The sequence below is a fragment of the Oryx dammah genome, unplaced genomic scaffold, assembly GCF_014754425.2.
Source record: "Oryx dammah isolate SB20612 unplaced genomic scaffold, SCBI_Odam_1.1 HiC_scaffold_9, whole genome shotgun sequence".
In the NCBI taxonomy this organism is placed as follows: Eukaryota; Metazoa; Chordata; class Mammalia; order Artiodactyla; family Bovidae; genus Oryx; species Oryx dammah.
This window is the reverse complement of record NW_024070193.1, coordinates 47,932,815-47,955,436: the sequence shown is the minus strand read 5'-3', so window position 1 is coordinate 47,955,436 and position 22,622 is coordinate 47,932,815. Positions and strand designations below refer to the sequence as shown.

General features: G+C 43.6%; 1 pseudogene; it reads left to right on the top strand.

Annotated features, from left to right (window-relative positions):
* The first annotated feature begins 11,412 nt into the window (after positions 1 to 11,412).
* On the top strand, positions 11,413 to 11,988 carry LOC120867815 (annotated as a pseudogene).
* The last annotated feature ends 10,634 nt before the right edge of the window (positions 11,989 to 22,622 follow it).

The following is a 22,622-nucleotide window of genomic DNA, read 5'->3' as shown; positions in this document are numbered from 1 at the left end:
TACCATTATTGTCCTTTATCGTGCCCATCCTTGCATGAAATGTTCCCTTGATATCTCCAATTATCTTGAAGACAGCTGTGGTCTTTCCCATTTTGCTGTTTTCCTCTATCTCTTTGCATGTGATTGATTATGTTCTTGGCAGCCAAAGATGGAGAAGGTCTACACAGTCAGAAAAAAAAAAAAAAAACAGACCTGGGCTGACTGTGGCTCAGATCATGAGCTCCTTATTGAAAAATTCAGGCTTAAACTGAAGAAAGTATGGAAAACCACTAGATCACTCAGGTCCGATCTAAATCAAATCCTTATAATAATTATGTGATCAATCTCTTTGTAAAATTTCTCTGAGCCTCAGTTCCTTCATCCATAAACACCTGGATATACAGTGATGACACCTACTGTACAGGAACCCATGAAATTTAAATGATTGGGGATAACCCTTTGCAGGATACAAGCTAAAATCAATGTTTGTGGCTGAGGTAAGAGGCAGTGTTTACATATGTGATCTTCCACTGTATACCACGTTCCTGCCCCTCACATGGATACAAATACACACACATTTCAAATTCTTTATACTCACCATACTCCCAGTTACATTTAAGCCCCAGGAGGTAGTAGCTACTGAGGACTGCTGACTTAATTGTGCAGGAGGGAGGGAGAAGAGGTGGTGGGAAGGAAGGAGGGAAGGGACAAGGCAGGCAGATAGGCATGCTGCCAGCCTGAGGCTGGGATAGGTGGCCAAGTCTATATGGAAGCCCAGTGAAGGGACTGGCTGGAAGTCAAAAAGGATATAATTAACTTAAGAATTGCAATAAACTTGTAGCCACACTTAATAGGTTTCAAATATTTTCTCAATTTACCCTGGCTTCATTCTTCTCAGTTTGGTCTTGTTAGGGAGGAAGGGAAGAAAAAAGGCTAGGAAAAGTCTTAAAGTGACAGCACCATCAAGCTTATAAAAGGGAAGAACAGGTCTAGGCTTTGAACAAAAGCTCAATGGCCTGCATGGCATCAGATATCTGCACAGTCACTCCTTGGGGATTACAGAGGAAAGGAATTGAGCTGCAGTGACAGGAAGAAACACAGCTGACATGACAATGAAGCTGCCTTCCCAACCCTCTCCCTTACCATCCTCCCTTCCTTCCCCCACCCCACAACCCCTTCCCATCATCCCTGGAAGGCTGAAGGTGGTCCAGGGGCTGTAGTTCAGTATCCCTGAGATGACATTTCAGCTTTTTTCTGCTTTTCCCTGACTAGGCATAAAGTGGATGTTGGTATTTCTAGAGCAAATTTAAAGACATCTGGAAATGAATTCACAATGTATATAGAAGAGAGACAATATCCACTGAGGTTTAAGTTCAGAAACAGAATGACTGTCACAGGAGATGGAGGAAGACCTTCCTCCTCAGTTTACCACATGGCCTCGGGTTAACTGTTTCATGTCAAAATCTAAACTGGATGAGATTAAGTTCTCTTTCTAAAATCCCAAGCACGGAAGCTCACTGGCTACCTCTGTATAAAGTGGCCCAACCACACTCCCCAGGCATGCTTGACCCTGTGGCCGTCCATTACCATGAAAAGAACGTGTTCTTTGATGGGACCACAGACGTTAGCTGCCTGTATGTACCTCTCTGTGACCTGTATCCAATCCTACTGCCCCTCATTTCCGGCCCTGGAGGATCTCTGTTGGCCTTCTCCAACTCCACTGGACTCAATTCTTTCTATCAACTAAATTTCCTACCATCTTACCTCTCAGGAATGAGGCAAATTTCTTTTGATGCCTTGAGCATAACAGTTTCAAAGATGTCCCCCTCTTTTTTTACGTGCATGCCCTTGGGGTCTCACCCTCTATCTCAAGCAATTTCTCTGATTATTTTTTTAAACAAATAATATGCTATCCCCAGAAGACATTTTAGTAAAGAAGTATGTCTCCACCTCATTGGATTGCCATCATTCGGAATTAAAGACAATATTGTCTTATTTTGTTTGCTCTCAATTTCATAAATTAAAATGAAATCTCAGGGAATATTTTTTCCCCCTGAGGTCTCATTTATAAGACATTTTAGCCTGGAGACACTTTGAAGTGAGCATGTGAGGACAGGTTCCTAGATGCCTAGACAGTCAGACCATGGGGTCCCTACATCTTCTCCCTCCAGGATGATCAGTGCCCTGGGCAGTCAAACCTGTTAGCACTTTGGCTCCTTGGGAGGTCAGTAAGACTCCTTGCCCAATATACTGATTCCTTCTGAGCAGGGGTTAGAGCACTGGGCTGGGCACACCCAGACCATGGGACCCTCAACATGCCCCCAGAGCCCTGGGACCTTGCTCGAGAGGAGGGTGCTCCCTCAGACGCTCCGAAGGTCCAGGCTTCCCATCCAGAGTCCCATCTTCCACCATCAGGGAGCCAAACAGACCTCAGGTAGGGACAGATCTGCTCTCAGGGCCTCTGTCAGGGGCCTAGGGTCTCACAGCCTCAGTGACTCAAAGCTATGGCCCCTGCTGCCCCAGCTCTGTTATTACCACTCTAGCCCCAAGTCCAGAAACACAAGTGTCTCATGAGAGTCCCTGAGAGCCAAGGTGTTCATTCCTCAGCATACTCACTCACTCATATACATAGACACATCCCAACAGAGCACAGCCATGAAAGTAAATAGACCAAGAAAACCTAAGACTTCACTGGGGCCACTGTCTGATTTCTTCTGTAAGGGGCTCTCTACACCCCAGAAACCACAGGGTTAAGAAAAAGTAGCTCACCGACCAGGTGATTTCATAGAAGAGACCAACTAGCAAGCAGGCAGACAAAAGACCAAGCACTCGGCTGGTTAAGGTTCACCTCCCTGACCTCACCTCACCTGCCCTCACCCCGGTTTTTGCCCAAATTCACACCTGTGCCCACCTCCAGCCCCTGTGTGAGCTGCCCTCTCCTCTACTTTCTCCCCAAATCCACACCGACATTCAGAACTGGTTTCAGTCCTTTCCTCCAGGGAGCTTTCCTTATAGCAAGGCCTTCCTTGGCTGACACTGACGAATTCTGTCCCCTCCTCTGACCACTTCCTGTTGGGTGAGCCTCACTCACCCCAGTTAGGCTGAAAGCCAGTCCAGGGTGATGACTGTATCCTTTCCCCTTGTATGTCTCAGCACTCAGCCTGGAGTTCATGCTCACATATTAACACTCACGTTCTCTATTAAATGGGACAAAGATGCTAGATGACAGGTGGCTCAGCTGCTTCCAGAAAGACACTGGTGCTTCAGAGCTCAAGGCAGGAGGAGGGAGGGAGAGTGGGAGGGAGGGAGGGAGAGTGGGAGAGAGGGAGGGAAAGCACGCACTAAAAGCTTATGGAATACACTAAAGAGCTGAGCATCAGAACAGACTCATTTAAAAGGGCAAAGGAAACACGAGATGGCTGTTAATGGTGAACTGAATATGATAAATTATTACTTAAATCACTTGGTTTCACTCCTTGTTGTTATGCACAGTTAATTGGAGGAAACAAAATGCTGGGCCTGGGATGGGGAGGGGAGGTGGGAGTAGTCTCCAGCTTGTAGCTTCCCCAGGACCACAGAGCCATCATGCAGCGATGACATGCAGAGATGACCGGGCCAACCTCCCTCTCCAGCTTCCCTCAGTGGCCGGGTCCCATCACCCACACTCTGAGGCTCCTTTGGCTCAGGCAGTTGACAGCCAGGTGGCTAAGAAAGAGAGTCAGAGGGCTGGGCTGAGTGACAGGAAATCACTTGATGATGCCCTGGGCTCTGAACACTAACCTTGCCCCTGCTGGGCCCCACTCAGACATCTTGCACCCTGAAGAAAGCCCGGTGGCCTCAATAGCAGATTTAATTGCTATTCAAGAACCTGGATTTTGATTCTTTTTTTTCTTATGTTTCTATTCTATTCATTATATTTCTGAGTTCTATTCATTACATTCCTGAGCTTCTATGAAATTATAAAGCACTTAGACCCAGAAATGAGTAAGACATAACTTCTACCTTCACTCATTTGGGAGTGCAGATACAAGCATATTGAACTCATTGTGGACTGCATAGACCAAAAAAAAAAAAAAATTCTAACACTTAAGACAAAGAATGTGTTAGAGTCTGGGAATAAATTAATAATTGCATAGAGAAAGGGAGAAGAGGCAGACAATGTAAATCTGATAACACCAAAATCAAAGAAAGAAATTTAGAAACATACAGATCTGCCATAGAACAGAATTTCACAAGTAATGCTTATATGACAATTACTAGCAAGGCCTAGAGAGTTATAGTTACATGATATGGCAGACACTGCTCAAAGGTGGAAATTTATGTCTATAAGACAATTTAACAAACATAATGCTGTGCTTAGTCACTCAGTCTTGTCCGACTTTTTGCAACCCCATGGACTGCAGCCCTCCAGGCTCCTCTGTCCACAGGGACTCTCCAGGCAAGAATACTGGAGTGGGTTGCCATGCCTTTCTCCAGGGGATCTTCCCAACCCTGGAATTGAACCTGGGTCTCCCGAACTGCAAGTGGATTGTTTACCAGCTGAGCTATCAGGGTTAGCAAAAGATATTTTTACGTTACAGAAATAAAAGGAGTTGTAAGACATAGCACAGGTGTAAGTTTGAAGACCATGTTCTTTTTCCTAATTTAAATTTATATTTATGTTTAAACACTATTCTCATCCTTCAGTTTTATCACAAGAAAAAGTTAGTTGCTATACTCCTTTCCATGAAACTTTGTGTAAATAAATATAATCTCAAGAAAAAAAATTTTTTCACAAGCCTGTTAATTAGAGGCTCACAGGCTCTATTTGAAGTCAGGAGTCACTACTAAAAATATATATGTGTGTGTGTGTATATATATATATATAATGGTTTTTATATAAAGAAAATGTGAAGCTTGAAGAGGACTCTGGAATGACATGGAGAGGTAAATACTCTATATAATTTTGCAACTGAAACAACTAAAATACTAGAAAAATATTAAAAGATAAAAAATTAAAATATTTAAAAGTTCTGCTACTGCTAAGTTGCTTCAGTCATGTTCGACTCTGTGTGAACCCATAGACGGCAGCCCACCAGGCTCTGCCGTCCCTGGGATTCTCCAGGCAAGAACACTGGAGTGGGCTGCCATTTCCTTCTCCAATGCATGAAAGTGAAAAGTGAAAGTGAAGTCACTGAGTCGCATCCAACTCTCAGCGACCCCATGGACTACAGCCTACCAGGCTCCTCCGCCCATGGGATTTTCCAGGCAAGAGTACTGGAGTGGGGTGCCATTGCCTTCTCCGAGGATGCTAGAAATAAAGAGAAAACAGAAACCCCTGGATGAAAGAGAGTGTTGGAATGACCTTTATTTAAAGGACCTTTGCCACATCCTCAAGACCATAATTATGCTGCCTTTTAAATGACTGCACAGAGTGTGGAGCAGGACAGACAGTCTGGAGGTCTCTAAAGTGGGATATTTAAGAGGAGTCCACTGTGTAAAACTGAAGCACCAAAGAGCTACACGCACAAAGTAAAGTGAACAAGAAATAAAACTGCCTCTTGAAGGAGGCTAGCAAAAACAACACAAATCGCTTCTGGAGATGTTTCACTCTGATCCAGGTATTAAGCAATTCCCACAAATAAAGTTTTAATAGAAATTAGCAGTTCACAATCAAAATCACAAACATCAAAAGAAGTAAGTCACTGTCAATGAGACCCAGACAAAGCAATGGACAACACAAAGATTTTAGGTAGCAGAATTATCAGACAGAAAATTTAAGAACCAACAGGGAAAAAAATATCAGGAAACAAGAGACTGTAAAGAATGATCTTGGCAAATTTTTAAATGAACAAAATAGAATGTCTACAAATTAAAATATTTAGCAACTACAGTAGAAATGCAGTATGCAAGTTAAACAGAAGATTAGACACATAGGCAGAGAAAATTTTAAAGCTGGAAGATACATATAAAGAACTTAAACCAAAATGCAGCAAAAAACACAAAATTATGCAAAATAAGTAAGAGGGGTTGGGAAACATGGAGGACAGACCAAGAAAGCCTAATGTAAGTCCAATTAAATGGGCATCTAAGAATACACAGAAGAACTGTACAAAAAAGATCTTCATGACCAAGATAATCACAATGGTGTGATCACTCACCTAGAGCCGGACATGCTGGAATGTGAAGTCAAGTGGGCTTTAGGAGCATCACTACTAACAAAGCTGGTGGAGGTGATGGAATTCCAGCTGAGCTATTTCAAATCCTAAAAGATGATGTTGTGAAAGTGCTGCACTCAATATGCCAGCATATTCGGAAAACTCAGCAGTGGCCACAGGACTGGAAAACGTCAGTTTTCATTCTGAACCCAAAGAAAGGCAGTGCTAAAGAAGGCTCAAACTACCGCACAATTGCACTCATCTCACACACTAGTAAAGTAATGCTCAAAATTCTCCAAGCCAGGCTTCAGCAGTATGTGAACCATGAATTTCCAGATGTTCAAGCTGGTTTTAGAAAAGGCAGAGGAATCAGAGATCAAATTGCCAACATCCATTGTATCATCAAAAAAGCAAGAGAGTTCCAGAAAAACATCCATTTCTGCTTTATTGACTATGCCAAAGGCTTTGACTGTGTGGATCACAATAAACTGGAAAATTCTGAAAGAGATGGGAATACCAGACCACCTGACCTACCTCTTGAGAAATGTGAATGCAGGTCAAGAAGCAATAGTTAGAACTGGACATGGAACAACAGACTGGTTCCAAATAGGGAAAGGAGTATGTCAAGGCTGTATATTGTCACCATGCTTATTTAACTTATACGCATAGTACATCATGAGAAATGCTGGGCTGGATTAAGCACAAGCTGGAATCAAGATTGCTGGGAGAAATATCAATAACCTCAGATATGCAGATGATACCACCCTTATGGCAGAAAGTGAGGAAGAACTAAAAAGCCTCTTGATGAAAGTGAAATAGGAGAGTGAAGCTGGCTTAAAACTCAACATTCAGAAAACGAAGATCATGGCATCCAGTCCTATCACTTCATGGCAAATAGAGGGGGAAACAGTGGAAACAGTGTCAGACTTTATTTTGGGGGGCTCCAAAATCACTGCAGATGGTGACTGCAGCCATGAAATTAAAAGACGCTTACTCCTTGGAAGGAAAGTTATGACCAACCTAGACAGCATATTAAAAAAAGCAGAGACATTACTTTGCCAACAAAGGTCCATCTAGTAAAAGCTATGGTTTTTCCAGTGGTCACGTATGGGTGTGAGAGTTGGACTATAAGGAAAGCTGAGCACTGAAGAACTGATGCTTGTGAATTGTGGTGTTGGAGAAGACTCTTGAGAGTCCCTTGGACTGCAAGGAGATCCAACCAGTCCATCCTAAAGGAGATCAGTCCTGGGTGTTCACTGGAAGGACTGATGTTGAAGCTGAAACTCCAATACTTTGGCCACCTGATGCGAAGAGCTGACTCATTGGAAAAGACCCTGATGCTGGGAAAGATTGAGGGCAGGAAGAGAAGGGGATAACAGAGGATGAGATGGCTGGATGGCATCACCGACTCAATGGACATGAGTTTGGGTAGACTTTGGGAGTTGGTGATGGACAGGGAGGCCTGGCGTGCTGCAGTCCATAGGGTCGCAAAGAGTCGGACACGACTGAGCATCTAAACTAAACTGAACTTATTTCCATATCTTGGCTATTGTAAATAAAAATATATCATCTTTTAGGCATAAAGTTGCATACTGTTAAGTATTTACATTTTTGTGAGACCAATCTGGAGAACTCTTTTCATCATGTAAAACTGAAATTCTGTACCCATTAAACAACTCAGTATTCTATCCTTCCCCTGGCCCTGGCCATTCCACTTTCTCTTTCTGAATTCACTATTCACGGGTACCTTATATAAGTGGAATAATAAAGTATTTGTCATTTTGTGCATATTGTTCAACAGGGGCTTCCCAGGTGGTGCAAGGGGGTAAAGAACCACCTGGTAATGCAGAAGACACAGGAGACACTGCTTCAATCCCTGAGTTGGGAAGATTCCCTGGAGGAGGGCATGGCAATACACTCCAGTATTTTTGCCTAGAGAATTCCATGGACAGAGGAACCTGGTGGACTATTTCGCAGTCATAAAAAAGAGTAAGATTCTGCCATTTGCAACAACATGAATAGATCTTGAAGGTATTATCTTCTAGTGAAAAAGGTCAGATGGAGAAAGACAAATTTCATATGATTTCATTCATATGTGAAATCTAAGAAAAAAAACAAATAAAACTTGTAGATATGGAGAACATATTAGTAGTAACCTGACACCACCCTTACGGCAGAAAGTGGAGAACTAACGAGGCTCTTGATGAAAGTGAAAGAGGAAAGTGAAAAAGTTGGCTTAAAACTCTTTCAGCATTCAGAAAACTAAGATCATGGTATCCGGCCCCATCACTTCATGGCAAATAGATGGGGAAACAATGGAAACAGTGACAGACTTTTTTTTAGGGGGCTCCAAAATCACTGCAGATGGTGACTGTAGTCATGAAATTAAAAGACGCTTGCTCCTTGGAAGAAAGCTATGACCAACCTACATAGCATATTAAAAAGCAGAGATATCACTTTGCTGACAAAGGTCCATCTAGTCAAGGCTATGGTTTTTCCAGTAGTCATGTATAGTTGTGAGAGTTGGACTATAAAGAAAGCTGAGCACCGAAGAATTGATGCTTTTGAACTGTGGTGTTGGAGAAGATTCTTGAGAGTCCCTTGGACTACAAGGAGATCCAACCAGTCCATCCTAAAAGAAATTGGTCCTGAATATTCATTGGAAGGACTGATGCTGAAGCTGAAACTCCAATACTTTGGCCACCTGATGCAAATAACTGACTCATTTGAAAAGACCCTGATGCTGGGAAAGATTGAAGGTGCGGGGAGAAAGGGGACAACAGAGGATGAGAAGGTTGGATGGCATCACCAATGTGATGTACATGAGTTTGAGTAAGCTCTGGGAGTTGATGATGGACGGGAAGCCTGGTGTGCTGTAGTCCATGGCGCTCAAAGAGTCAGACACAACTGAGCTACTGAACTGAACTGAGAGGAAGGGGTATAATGAATAAAAGGGATGAACTGTATGGTGATAGATGGTAACTAGACTTGTGACCAGCATCCACACTCCTTCCATGAGAGTTGACTCTGCTCCATGTTTGCAATTCTTTCCATTTCTGCCTACCACCTGTATGACTATTACTATTTTTATTTAAATCAAGTCAATTTTTAATTTTAAATATATATATATATTTTAAATCTTTACACATTAAAAATTAATAATACTTGCCATAAATAGAAAGTAATCCCTAAAGCAATACAGCGAAGACAACATGATGAGATTAGATTTTAAACATGATAAGCAACATGATAAAGACAAGCCTCTTACCGTGGCTCACAGACCCAGAATGGTCTGGCCCTGCCCACTCCAGCTGCCTGTTCCTTCTTTCTTCCCCTTGCCTTTTCTACTCTGGCCACAACAGTTTTCTTTCTGTCCTTAGTGCTCTCAATGCCTCCTGTGGCCACAAGGTATTTGCACATACTGTCCTCTCTGATACCCCAAGACCCTCTTCCTCAGCCTCTTAGCTCATTTAAACTCCTTCCAGCTTTTCAAATATCAGTGCAAGAAATTTCCTTACTTCATCAGTTCAGTTCAGTTCATTTCAGTCACTCAGTCATGTCTGACTCTTTGCGACCCCATGAATCGAAGCACGCCAGGCCTCCCTGTCCATCACCAACTCCCGGAGTTCATTCAGACTCATGTCCATCGAGTCAGTGATGCCATCCAGCCATCTCATCCTCAGTCGTCCCCTTCTCCTGCCCCCAATCCCTCCCAGCATCAGAGTCTTTTCCAATGAGTCAACTCTTTGCATGAGGTGGCCAAAGTATTGCAGTTTCAGCTTCAGCATCATTCCCTCCAAAGAAATCCCAGGGTGGATCTCCTTCAGAAGGGACTGGTTGGATCTCCTTGCAGTCCAAGGGACTCTCAAGAGTCTTTTCCAACACCACAGTTCAAAAGCATCAATTCTTCGGTGCTCAGCTTTCTTCACAGTCCAACTCTCACATCCATATATGACCACTGGAAAAACCATAGCCTTGACTAGACGGACCTTTGTTGGCAAAGTAATGTCTCTGCTTTTGAATATGCTATCTAAGTTGGCCATAACTTTTCTTCATAGACCTCCCTGATTGGGCCAGATTCTCCCACTCTCAGGCCTTAGAGTACCATAAGTCTCCCCTTAGCACTTTTTCCAAGGGCAGTTTTCCATTCATTCAAAGGATAGATTAACATCTGTCTTTTCCTCTGGATTCCATAAATCCCACCACAGCTATGACCACTCCTGGTTTTGCTTACCAGTGAATTTTCAGAATGGTGCATGTTACATTGTAGGCACTTAATGGTATTTGTTGAGTAAATGAGTGGATGAATGAATGAGTGAATGCATGATACTTGGATTTTTGAGATATAATTTCTTGTGGTGTAACTTTTCCTCATTCAACTTCTGTTTCCAGTTTGATAATGAGGCATGGGAGACACTGCAAGCTTTCTCCAGTGAGGACAGAACTGCTTCCTGGGACCACAGAGGCACAGCAGGGTATATGGCTCACAACTTTTGAGAATCAGAGCTTTCTGAACCTTATAGTCCTCCAGACACTGCTATTTCCATGTCCATTTTCTGCAAACCTCTGCCATGTCATTCACATGAGACCATGGCAGGCAGGGACTTCAACACATAAAAATAAATATATACCTAATAAAGTTTTAAATGGACTTCCATGAATCTTTCAATCTTCACCCTTCAGAAGAAGGCACACCTCTTTGCCAATTCTGCAACGTGTTCCTCCGAAATCTCTTCTAACTGTTTCTCCATCTCCATTGCTAGCCCTGCTCTCATCCTCTGGCATTTGGACCATCACAATAGATCCCTCCAGCCCTTGTCTTCTCTAGTCAATCTCTACACCATCAAAAAATCATATATGGGCAGGTTGCTTCTTAGCTGAGAAAGGCAAAATCTCCCAGTTCCCTACAAAATTCTTCAAGAATTCCCCAGCAAACATTTCAGATCCTCCTCAGCCTGGCCCTAACCTCACCATTCAGCCTCTTTCCTTAACAAGAAAGCTGTACTGTGGTCACTCTGAGATTTGACCCAGGCCTGCAGCATGCCAGTAGCCTACTTCCAGAAGCAAAGTGGTTTTTAAAACATCTTTCCAGGAAAGGAAGTTAATGGGTGAGCAGTGCAACAAAATACCCAGAATCAGTGCAAGCAACTGTGTACAGTGATCTCAGTCATTAGCAGAAGTCAGGAGTGATAGCTACTACACAGGAGCCCAGGCAGGTCACTTCCCTCTCAAAGTATGCAGTATGGAGACTACAGATTGAACACCATAAGAAAGGCAAGAGGGAGAATGATCTGTTATGGCAGCTGGGATGTTGGGTTTGTGAGGCCGCCACCTTTTGGCAGTAGTGGCGACACAAGGGCTCCCGGCTGCCCATGTTTGCTGGGAATCCAGCTCCTCCAGGGCTGTGATCGCCCCATCCACTCTGGCGGGAAAGCGGTCATCAGAACCGACTTTACGCTGGCAGAAGGACCCAGAACCCGAGGACAAAAACCTCTATGAGAAGAACCCAGACTCCCGCAGTTATGACAAGGACCCTGCTGTGGACGTCTGGAACATGCGGGTTGTCGTCTTCTTCTGATTCGCCATCATCTTGGTCCTTGGCAGCACCTTTGTGGCTTATCTGCCTGACTGCAGGATGCAGGAGAGGGCCCGCCGGGAAGCTGAGAGGCTTGTGAAATACCGAGAGGCCCATGGCCTCCCCATTACGGAATCCAACTGCTTTGACCCCAGCAAGATCCAGCTGCCAGAGGATGAAGACTAACTGGTTGCCAAAAGGGCCATAAAAAGCACCACGTTCTCTACCATGCCTGCCATTCTACTCTCTCCTCAGAGCCCCTAATTAAAGGGACTGAAAGTGGGAAAAAAAAAAAAAGGCAAGAGGATAAAGAGAAACATAAGAGAGGCTTCAAGTGTCTCTGAAGGCAAGAGAGACTTCGGAGATTTTTCAAGTTTCCAGTAGGTGGCTGTGTCTAGCAGGAAGGAGCTCATGGATGAGTCAAGTCAGACCCAGAATCTTGTCCTCAGCTTTAATGGATCAGAAATAGCTCATCTATTTAACAAAATAGATTAACAGGATTTCAGGGAAGCCAAATTAATAACCAGAACTTTACTCACTAGGGGTGGAAGTGAACCAAAGGGGATCAGGTAGTTGCGAACATTTTTTTTTTAATAACCAAAATCTATATAAAGCCTGACATTTCTGATGCAGTAGAGAGCTGGTTTGCCTAGAACCCAGGGTGAGATACGCCAGAATGTCAGACACAGTGCCTTTTACTCTCTTGGCTGCAGCTGAACCTTGAAACGGTTTGTTGCCAGTCTTCCTTTGTCTGCCCTCTCTGTGGACTTCCATCCTTCTGCCTACATCTGTTTTTGTACGTCATAGTTTCCAAGGTTACAGTTCATTTTATGTGGCTTCTTATCTTCCTCATTTGGAAAAACCCTAATTTCATCAACTTCAAGGCTTCTCTGGGGTTGGACTTTCCATCTATTATGGAAATTCTTATTATCCAGGAATGTCACTTCCTGACCTGACGGCAAATGCGAAGAGTGCGGTCATCTCCCCTTGCACTTTAATTACGTTTCCAAGAAGCAGTTCAGAAAAACAGACCTGGAAAATGGCTTGAAGTTGGCTCCAGCAGGAAGTAGAGCTCTGTCAGCTGAGAAGGACTGAAAAAGCAGGCACACTGGAAGCCAGGGGGAGCCAGCGCCTCCTGTGCTGGGCCCTGGGGCCATGTCCTTAGAGGCTGGTCTGCAGTTTGTCTTCTGCCCTCTTCATCTGTGGCCTCTGGAAAAGGCAGCAGGCCATCTGACTTTGACAGGTTTTAAGGTCAAGTGTCACAGTGGCAGTGCCAAGACAAAAGAGGGGTAACAGAGCAACCCACAGGGAGAATTCCAGTCCAAAACCCAGGAGGGATGGAGAAGTGGCCCCATTCAACCTCAGACGTTCAAGTGAGGGTGATGAAGCTCACAGAAAAAGTGAGGCGGTATTAACTCAGAGCCACGAGAACCAGCACAATTCAAAAACAGAGACTGAGGCCAGCACCGGGCCCTGTTTAGAGTTATTAGGGCCCCAAAGTCAAGTGCAGAGAAGGCAATGGCAACCCACTCCAGTGTTCTTGCCTGGAGAATCCCAGGGATGGGGGAGCCTGGTGGGCTGCCGTCTACGGGGTTGCACAGAGTCGGACACATCTGAAGTGACTTGGCAGCAGCAGCAAAGTCAAGTGCTCATGAAGAAATGGTAGTCCTGTTGCCTATTCTGTCGGGATCACACCTGGATCAGCTCAGGGTGCAGAATTCCTGGAACCTTTAGTAAGTGTAAACAACATTTTCCACAGAGCAAGAGGAAATTAGCTTCACTCTCAACAAAGTGCATAAATTGTCCTGGCCCATGAAGCATCGTTTTGCTTAATGGTTTAATGGTCCCGGGTAAACAGTAGGTGAGCCCTTGACTTAAAGAGAAAAGTCTGAGTATGTATAATATAGGCCCTTGGAGTTAATAAAAGGGGTGGGGAGCTGATTCAGAGCCACTATTCCTACTTGAACTTAAAGGCAGATGAAAGAACCTTGTGGATTGTTCTACTGGAACAAACTTAAAGAAAGGTTTCATTTATCAAGGGAATCAGCAGAAATACTGCGGCATTATGTGGTTACCTAAAATGTGTCATGCTACACAATGACACATTTTAGGTAACAAGCACTGAGCACCTCTTCATGTGTTTATTAGCCATCCATATGTCTTCTTTAGAGAAAAGTCTGTTTAGGTATTCGGCCCACTTTTTGATTGGGTTGTTTGTTTTTCTGGTATTGAGCTGCTTCTATATTTGGAAATTAATCCTTTTGTCAGTTGTTTCATTTGATATTATTTCCTCCCATTCTGAAGGTTGTCTTTTCACCTTGTTTCTTTTCTTGTGCAAAACCTTTTAAGGTTAATTCAGTTCAGTTCAGTTCAGTCGCTCAGTTGTGTCCCACTCTTTGCGACCCCATGAATCACAGCACGCCAGGCCTCCCTGTCCATCACCAACTCCCGGAGTTCACTCAAACTCACGTCCATCAAGTCCGTGATGCCATCCAGCCATCTCATCCTCTATCGTCCCCTTTTCCTTCTGCCCCCAATCCCTTCCAGGATCAGAGTCTTTTCCAATGAGTCAACTCTTTGCATGAGGTGGCCAAAGTACTGGAGTTTCAGCTTTAGCATCATTCCTTCCAAAGAACACCCAGCACTGATCTCCTTTAGAATGGACTGGTTGGATTTCCTTGCAGTCCAAGGGACTCTCAAGAGTCTTCTCCAACACCACAGTTCAAAAGCATCAATTCTTCAGTGCTCAGCTTGGTAACACTTATTTCTATTTTTATTTCCATTATTCTAGGAGGTGGGTCATAAAGGATCTTGCTATGATTTATGTCATACAGTGTTCTGCCTGTTTTCTTCTAAGAGTTTTATAGTTTCTGCTCTTACATTTAGGTCTTTAATCCATTTCAAGTTTATCTTTGTGTATGGTGTTAGGAAGTGTTCTAACTTCATTCTTTTACATGTAGTTGTCCAGTTCTTCCAGCAACTCTTATTAAAGAGACTATCTTTCTTCCATTGTATATTTTTGCCTCCTTTGTCAAAGATAAGGTGCCCATAGGTGCATGGATTTATCTCTGGGTTTTCTATCTTGTTCCATTGGTCTATCCTCCTGTTTTTGTGCCAGTACCATACTATCTTAATGACTGTAGCTTTGTAGCATAGTCTGAAGTTAGGTAAGTTGATTCCTCCAGCTCCATTCTTCTTTCTCAAGGTTGCTTTGGCTATTTGGGGGCTTTTTGTTTCCATAAAATTGTGGAATTTTTTGTTCTAGTTCTGTGAAAAATGCCTTGGTAATTTGATAGGGATTGCATTGAATCTGTAGATTGCTTTTGGTAGTACAGTCATCTTCACAACATTGATTCTTCCAACCCAGGATCATGGAATATCAGTCAACCTGTTTATGGCATATTTGATTTCTTTCATCAGTGTCTTATAGTTTTCTGTATGCAGGTCTTTTGTCTTCTTCAATTCAGTTCAGTTCAGTTCAGTTGCTCAGTCATGTTCGACTCTCTGCAACCCCATAGACTGCAGCACACCAGCCTTCCCTGTCCATCGCCAACTCCCAGAGCTTACTCAAACTCATGTCCATCACGTTGGTGATGCCATCTAGCCATCTCGTCCTCTGTCATCCCCTTCTCCTCCCACCTTCAATCTTTCCCAGCATCAGGGTCTTTTCAAATGAGTCGCTTCTTTGCATCAGGTGGCCACAGTATTGGAGATTTAGCTTCCAGTCCTTCCAATGAATATTCAGGACAAATTTCCTTTAGGATGGACAAGTTGGATCTCCTTGCAGTCCAAGGGACTCTCAAGAGTCTTCTCCAACACCACAGTTCAAAAGCATCAATTCTTCAGTGCTCAGCTTTCTTTATAGTCCAACTCTCACATCCATACTTGACTACTGGAAAAACCATAGCTTTGACTAGATGGATATTTGCTGGTAAAGTAATGTCTCTGCTTTTTAATATGCTGTCTAGGTTGGTCATAGCTTTTCTTCCAAGGAGTAAGCATTTTTTAATTTCACGGCTGCAGTCACCATCTGCAGTGATTTTGGAGCCCCAAAAAATAAAGTCTGTCACTGTTTCCATTGTTTCCCCATCTATTTGCCATGAAGTGATAGGACCAGATGGCATGATCTTAGTTTTCTGGATATTGAGTTTTAAGCTGACTTTTTCACTCTCCTCTTTCACTTTCATCAAGAGGCTCTTTAGTTCTTCTTCGCTTTCTGCCATAAGCAGGGTGTCATCTTTGTATCTGAGGCTATTGATATTTCTCCCAGAAATCTTGATTCCAGCTTGTGCTTCATCCAGCCAGCATTTTGCATGATATACTCTACATATAAGTTAAATAAGCAGGGTGACAATATACAGCCTTGACATACTCCTTTCCCAGTTTGGAACCAGTCTGTTGTTCCATGTCCAGTTCTAAGTGTTGCTTCTTGATCTGCAAACAGATTTCTCAGGAGACAGGTCAGGTGGTCTAATATTCCCATCTCTTTAAGAATTTTCCACAGTTTGTTGTGATCTACACAGTCAAAGGCTTTGGTGTAGTCAATAAAGCAAAAGTAGATGTTTTTCTGGAATTCTCTTGTTTTTTTGATGATCCACTGTATGTTGTGGAGAAGGAAATGGCAACCCAGTCCAGTATTCTTGCCTGGAGAATCCCAGGGACAGAGGAGTCTGGTAGGCTGCCATCTATGGGGTCGCACAGAGTCGGACTGAAGTGACTTAGCAGCAGCAGCAGCAGTGTATGTTGGCAATTTGATCTCTTGTCCCTCTGCCTTGTCTAAATCCAGCTTGAACATCTGGAAGTTCACAGTTCAAGTTCTGTTGAAGCCTGACTTGGAGAATTTTGAGCATTACTTTGCTTGCATGTGAGATGAGTATAATTGTGTGGTAGTCTGAACATTCTTTGGCATTGCCTTGTCTTCTTAGATAGGTTTATTCCTAGTTATTTCATTCTTTTTGTTGCAATGGTAAATGGGGTTGATCTCTTAATTTCTCTTTCTAATTTTTCATTGTTAGTATATAGGAATGCAAGTGATTTCTGTGTATTGATTTTGTATCCTGCAACTTTACTAAATTCACTGATTAGTTCTAGCAATTTTCTGATAGTATCTTAGGGTTTTCTACATACAGTATCATGTGATCTACAAATAGTGAGAGTTTTACTTCTTCCTTACCAATCTGGATTCCTTTTATTTCTTTCTCTTCTCTGATTGCTGTAGCTCTTTTGTCCCACTTCTTTTGTTTGTGGTACCCGAGTGGCTCTTGTAGCCTATGGGTCTGTGCCCCCTGGATTAGATGGTGTCAGTGATTTCTCCTCAATCTTGAGAGTTGCTGTTCTTTGCTCCATGTCACACTGCCCAGAGTGGTCAGGGCATTCATTTAGGTCTCAAGCAAAGGGTCCAGGATGTTGGGCTCCCCCAGTTGAAGACTTCTAAGAAGCAGGAACATTAAGGATGGTCACTGTTCATGAACAGTCATTGTGTTCAGTAAGGTCATTGTGCCCTATGACATAGAGTTTCAGTGGACACTGGGCCCTCTGCCCTCCCTGTGCCAGGGGCTTGAGTCTCATTTGAATGGAGAAAGGAAATAATGGAGACATGAACAAGGAAATTCTGAAACCCCCAGGGATGGTGCCAGGACAAACAAGGACCCACTCATCCTAGGAGCAAGACCTCTCTGTGCCTCAATTTCCTCACCTATAAGTTAAAAATAGCTCCTACCTCTCTGGAGGATTGTGAGAAACACAGTAAGAAGCCCTCTGGGTTACTAAGGACTCTATGATCTAGTCCTTTGGCCATCATGACTCACCACTGGTTTCAGGAAAGAACAATCTTTCTTTATTTAAAAAACAAAACCTGGAGAAGGAAGTGGCAACCCATTCCAGTATTCTTGCCTGGAAAAGTCCATGGACAGAGGAGGCTGGAGGGCTGCAGTCCATAAGGTTACATGACTGAGCATGCATGGATGCATGCATGAGGGTGGAGGGAGATGGGTTGGTAGCAATAAACTGGTAGAACTAAACAAAACAAAACAAAACACTTTCCACTTAAGCTAAGCTTGTATTGTATTTTACCCACCAGAAAGTTAGACAGAAATTACTTAGAGATAAAATTCCACATTACAAGTCTTTCAGTTCTACATGCTTTTTCAAATGTTCTCTTTCTAAATGGGCCTCTGGTGAAGATAATGATTGGCTCATTGATTTGTTCCCAGGAGAACTGGGTAAAATGAAGTCCTGTTCATCACATTTTTAATTATTTTTTGTCTGGTTACTTTGGAAATGCTTCTATACCAGTTATCCTTCTCCAAGCTCTCCCTCTTTACCCTCGCCTATGATCCCTCCTCAACTCTCAGGCCATAGGAGGAATCATAGAGTGGTATTGCTCTATGAGGTCCATTTCAATAAGATTCCTCTCAGACCACACTCTCCAAGTTGGTTTTACTCTTTTTTCAACTGAGGTCCCTCTACTGGGCCAGGTGCTACGTCCAGCTGGAGACCTGTATATTCAGAGCTGCCTGTTATACACCTCTTCTTGGCTCTTCAACACTGTCTTCAATCAAATGAACCTCCCCTCAACCTCCATCTTCCCATAATTGCTATTTTTTAATTAATTAATTTACTTATTTGAGAGCTGTGCTGGGTTTTCCTTGCTGCTTATGAACTTTCTCTAGTTGTGGCAAGCAAGGGCTATTCTTCAATGTGGTGCACAGGCTTCTCATTGTGGAGGCTTCTCTTATTGTGGAGCACAGGCTGTAGGCATGTGAGCTTCAGTAGTTATGGCACATGAGCTTAGTGGTTGAAGTCTGCGGGCTCTATAGCACCAGCTTCAGCAGTTCTGGTGTGTGGGCTTAGTAGCTCCGTGGCTTGCGGAATCTTCCTGGACCAGGGATCAAACCCACATTCCATGCATTGGCAGATGGATTCTTATCTGCTGCACCACCAGGGAAGTCCCCATAACTGCTATTTTAAATAGGAAAAAGTTGGTTCCTGCTGCTTGCAACCTAAGAACCCTAGTTCCAATACAGTACCTCAGTGGTGAGAACGAGGGAATAAATGTTAAAAGGGAAGTGTTTATATCTGAATTTCAAAATGGTGACAGCAGAGCATTAAACCAAGGATGATGCCTCCTAGATGAAGGTTCCAGTGTGACTGTACAGATCGCACACACATGAAGTCAGCCCTGTCTGCCTGTTACTTCCCCTGAGTGTACAGCCCCAATGCCTGCCATTGACATTTATGCGGCCAGTCTCCCTACATGTCCCCTCCAGCCCTGGGCAGAGCCACACAGGACCCCAAAGGAACGATATTTTTCCTTGCTCATCTTACTGTCTCTCTCTCTCTCTTACTCTCTGAGCCTAGGAAATTTGATCTTCCCACCATCACCACACACCCCCATCCAGGCATATGTTCTGGTCTCCATCCTCAATGTTTCTGGCCTCTTTTATGCCTCCTCTGAACAGTTATCTTCCTGTCTTAGGCAGCAGTGGTATCCTTGCAGCTCATGCATGACCTCTTAAATCACCTTCCAGTCTTTTCCTGTCTTGGGTGGTCCTCACACACTCCTCTCACCTTAGCCTACCCCTACTCCATCTCTCACCATTGTTCTCAGGGCCTTTCCCCATTTTTCTCTCTGTTGTCATCAAGTTTCCACCACACACGAGTTCTGCCTGTATCTTGGCAATATTTCAATCCCTTATCATAATCCTGTACAGAGCTGTATAGGACAGCTATATTTTAAAGATATTTTATACAAAAAGATACATACACCCCTTTGTTCATAGCACTATTCACAATAGCCAAGACATGGAAACAACCTAACTGTCCATTGACAGATGAATGGATAAAGAAGATGTGGTACATATATACAATGGATATTACTCAGCCACAAAAAATAATGAAATAATGCCTCTTGTGGCATGATGGATGGACCTACAGATTACTATACTAAGTGAAGTCAGTCAGAAATATAAAAAAAAAAACCCTATGATATCACTTACATGTGGACTCTAGAATATAGCACAAACAAACCTATCTCCTAAACAGAAACAGACTCACAAACATATAGAACAGACTTGTGGTTGCCAAGGGAAGGGTTGAAGGCAGGATGAACTGGGAGTTTGGGGAGTTAGTAGATCATTGACTCAAAGGACATGAGTTTGAGCAAAGTCTGGGAGATAGTGAAGGACAGGGAAGCCTGGTGTGCTGCAGTACATGGGGTCGCAAAGAGTTGGAACCAACACGACTTAGTGACTAAACACCAAAAAAATGCCAACTATTGTATGTAGAATGGATAAACAACAAGGTCCTACTATATAGCACAGGGATCTATATTTAACGTCCTGAGATAAACCATAATGGAAAAGAATATAAAAAAGAATGTATATCTGTGTATAACTGAATCACTTTGCTGTATAGCAGAAATGAACACAACCTCAGAAATCAACTATACTTCAATAAAAAAATTTTTAAAGATATTTTACAAGTGACAAAAGATACCTAAATGTTTATTTTATAATAAATATCTTTATCAATGAGAAAACAGAAATTTGGATGGGTGAGATAACCTTTTCCAAGGTCACACAGCTAGTTAGTGGCAAAGCCAAGGCAGGATGCTAGCACCTGCTGACTTCACAAACAACTCCTATGTCATTAGGGATTCATAGAGTCATAAAGGAATGAGGACATAAAGGAATAAGACAATGTTGTAGTTTTCAAAAACAACAGCTAGATATTCTTCAGCACTAGTAGGAGGTAGGGTCTGTGTTGCTTCCCTTGTGACTGCTTTGACCAACAAACTGGAGTGGAAGAGATATTAGGTCTTCAGAGGTCTGCCTGGGGGTTTCCCTGTTGGTCCAGTAGCTAAGGCTCTGTGCTCCCAATGCAGGGGGGCTGGGTTTGATCCCCAGTCAGGGAACTAGATCCCACATGCCCCAACTAAGAGTTTGAATGCTGCAACTAAAGATTTCACATGCCATACTAAGACCCACCACAGCCAAATAAATAAAATTTGGATCCCCCCCTCAAAAAAAAAACAAACATAAAAAATAAAAGATCTGCCTGGTTCTCTTGGGAGGTTCATTCTGAGGAAAGTTAGCCTCCATAGAGGAGTATCAAATACCCTAAGACTGTCATGCTAGAGAAGACACAAGTGGTGCACTGGTCTACAGCCCCAGCTGAGTTCCCAACTGACAGCCAGCATCAGCTAAAGGCCATGTGATGAGCAATCCTGGATGTCCAGCCACTTGAACCCTCAGAAGACTCTAGCCTCCAGCTGTGAAGTGACTCCCTGCTATATGTCTTCCCAGCTGAGGCCCCAGACATCATGGAACAGACAAGCCATCCTCAGTGTTGCCCTGCCTGAATTCCTGACCCACAGGCTCTGTGAACATAATAAAATGGTTTTTGGAAGACAGTTTTGGGGTGATTTGCTATGTAGCAGTAAATGGAACAGACACATACAACTCGTGCATCTGTCCAGTGATATTTCAGTCATTAATTTCACATGACTTCCTCTAACAGCTTTTCAGAATTCTCTTAGCAGGCACTGAGAAGGTGCCACTTTCGGGGAATGTGCTTAGAGAGAACAGAGCTCCCCCGCCTCCTCATCCATACTGCTCACTCCAGTGAGGTCTGCTTTCTGAAAGCGGAAAGGCAGGGGTAACATAACTCCAGTGTCCTGTTAACCTCTCTTTAGTTGCATTCCTCCTCTCTCGAGTGAGAGGTGGAGAGTAATTCATGGGTCTGCTGGGCGACCCAGGAAAGAGAAGCTGTGAATCGGCTCTAGGAATGCTTCGGTGTACTCTAAGGATAATCATGGAGGCCGCCTCTGAAGGCCTAGCCTGTTTCCCCCTCTGCCCACTCCAGAGCCCCTCCTTTTGCCTTCATGTCTGGTAGATACTGTCTGACTCTGCTGAAATAACTTTCTCAGCCCAAGCTATTAGCTCTACAGAGCCTCACACAGCTGCCATCCTTCCCCTCTTGTTTGCACCTTTCCAATAAAAGCACTACCTCTTTTGATTACAGGAGAATTCTCCACTCTAATTGACTTCCAGGCATTAAAGTTTTACTGAGATGATCTCAGAGGCTCCCTGGGGAGAGGAGAAGTGCCGAGCATCACCGCCCTTAGGGCCCTGATGCTAGCAGAGAGCTTCTAAAACCGTATGCTCTAAATTTTGGCAAGACACCTTCTGGTGAATATAAAGAGCAGCTCAAAGCAACGGCAGCTGGGTCCCAAGGTCCTTGACTTCTCACTGACCTCTGCGACATCTGGCAGAGTAGGACACAGACCTGGAGATCCTCGCACCTGTATCCCTGCCTACCTCTGTTCATGGGGGTGCCTCTGCAGAGACACAGAGAAGTGGGAGGCGTGGTGACTGCCCTAGACAGGTCAGCAACGCAGAGGCGCACATGACCCATGCTGAGACAATGTGAGGCAATATAATTAGGTGCCAAATTCACTGGCATCATCATCACTAAAAGAGGTAAGTTTGGGGAGGAGACAGAAGCAAGAATTAAGGATGATTGAGGAAGGTTTCCTAATAGAAAGGGAAAAAAAATGTTAGGCCTTTGAGAACAACGGTAATAGTGATCACCTATAAATTACTTGTGTGTGTGTGCGCGCTCAGTCGTGTCTGACCCTTTGTGACCCCATGAATTGTAGCCCACCAGGCTCCTCTGTCCACGGAATTCTCCAGGCAAGAACACTGGAGTGGGTAACCATTTCCTCCTTCAGGGGATCTTTCCAAGCCAGGGATCGAACTTGAGTCTCTTGTGTCTCCTGCACTGGCAGGCAGATTCTCTACCACAGTGCCACTACTTGTTTGGTGCCAAATCCTGCCGTGTGGCCTTCAACATATTTATTTCTCGTAACAACTTTTTGAGACAGATTCTGGTTTTAACGACTTTTCTTAAACTTTTTTTTCTTTTTTTTA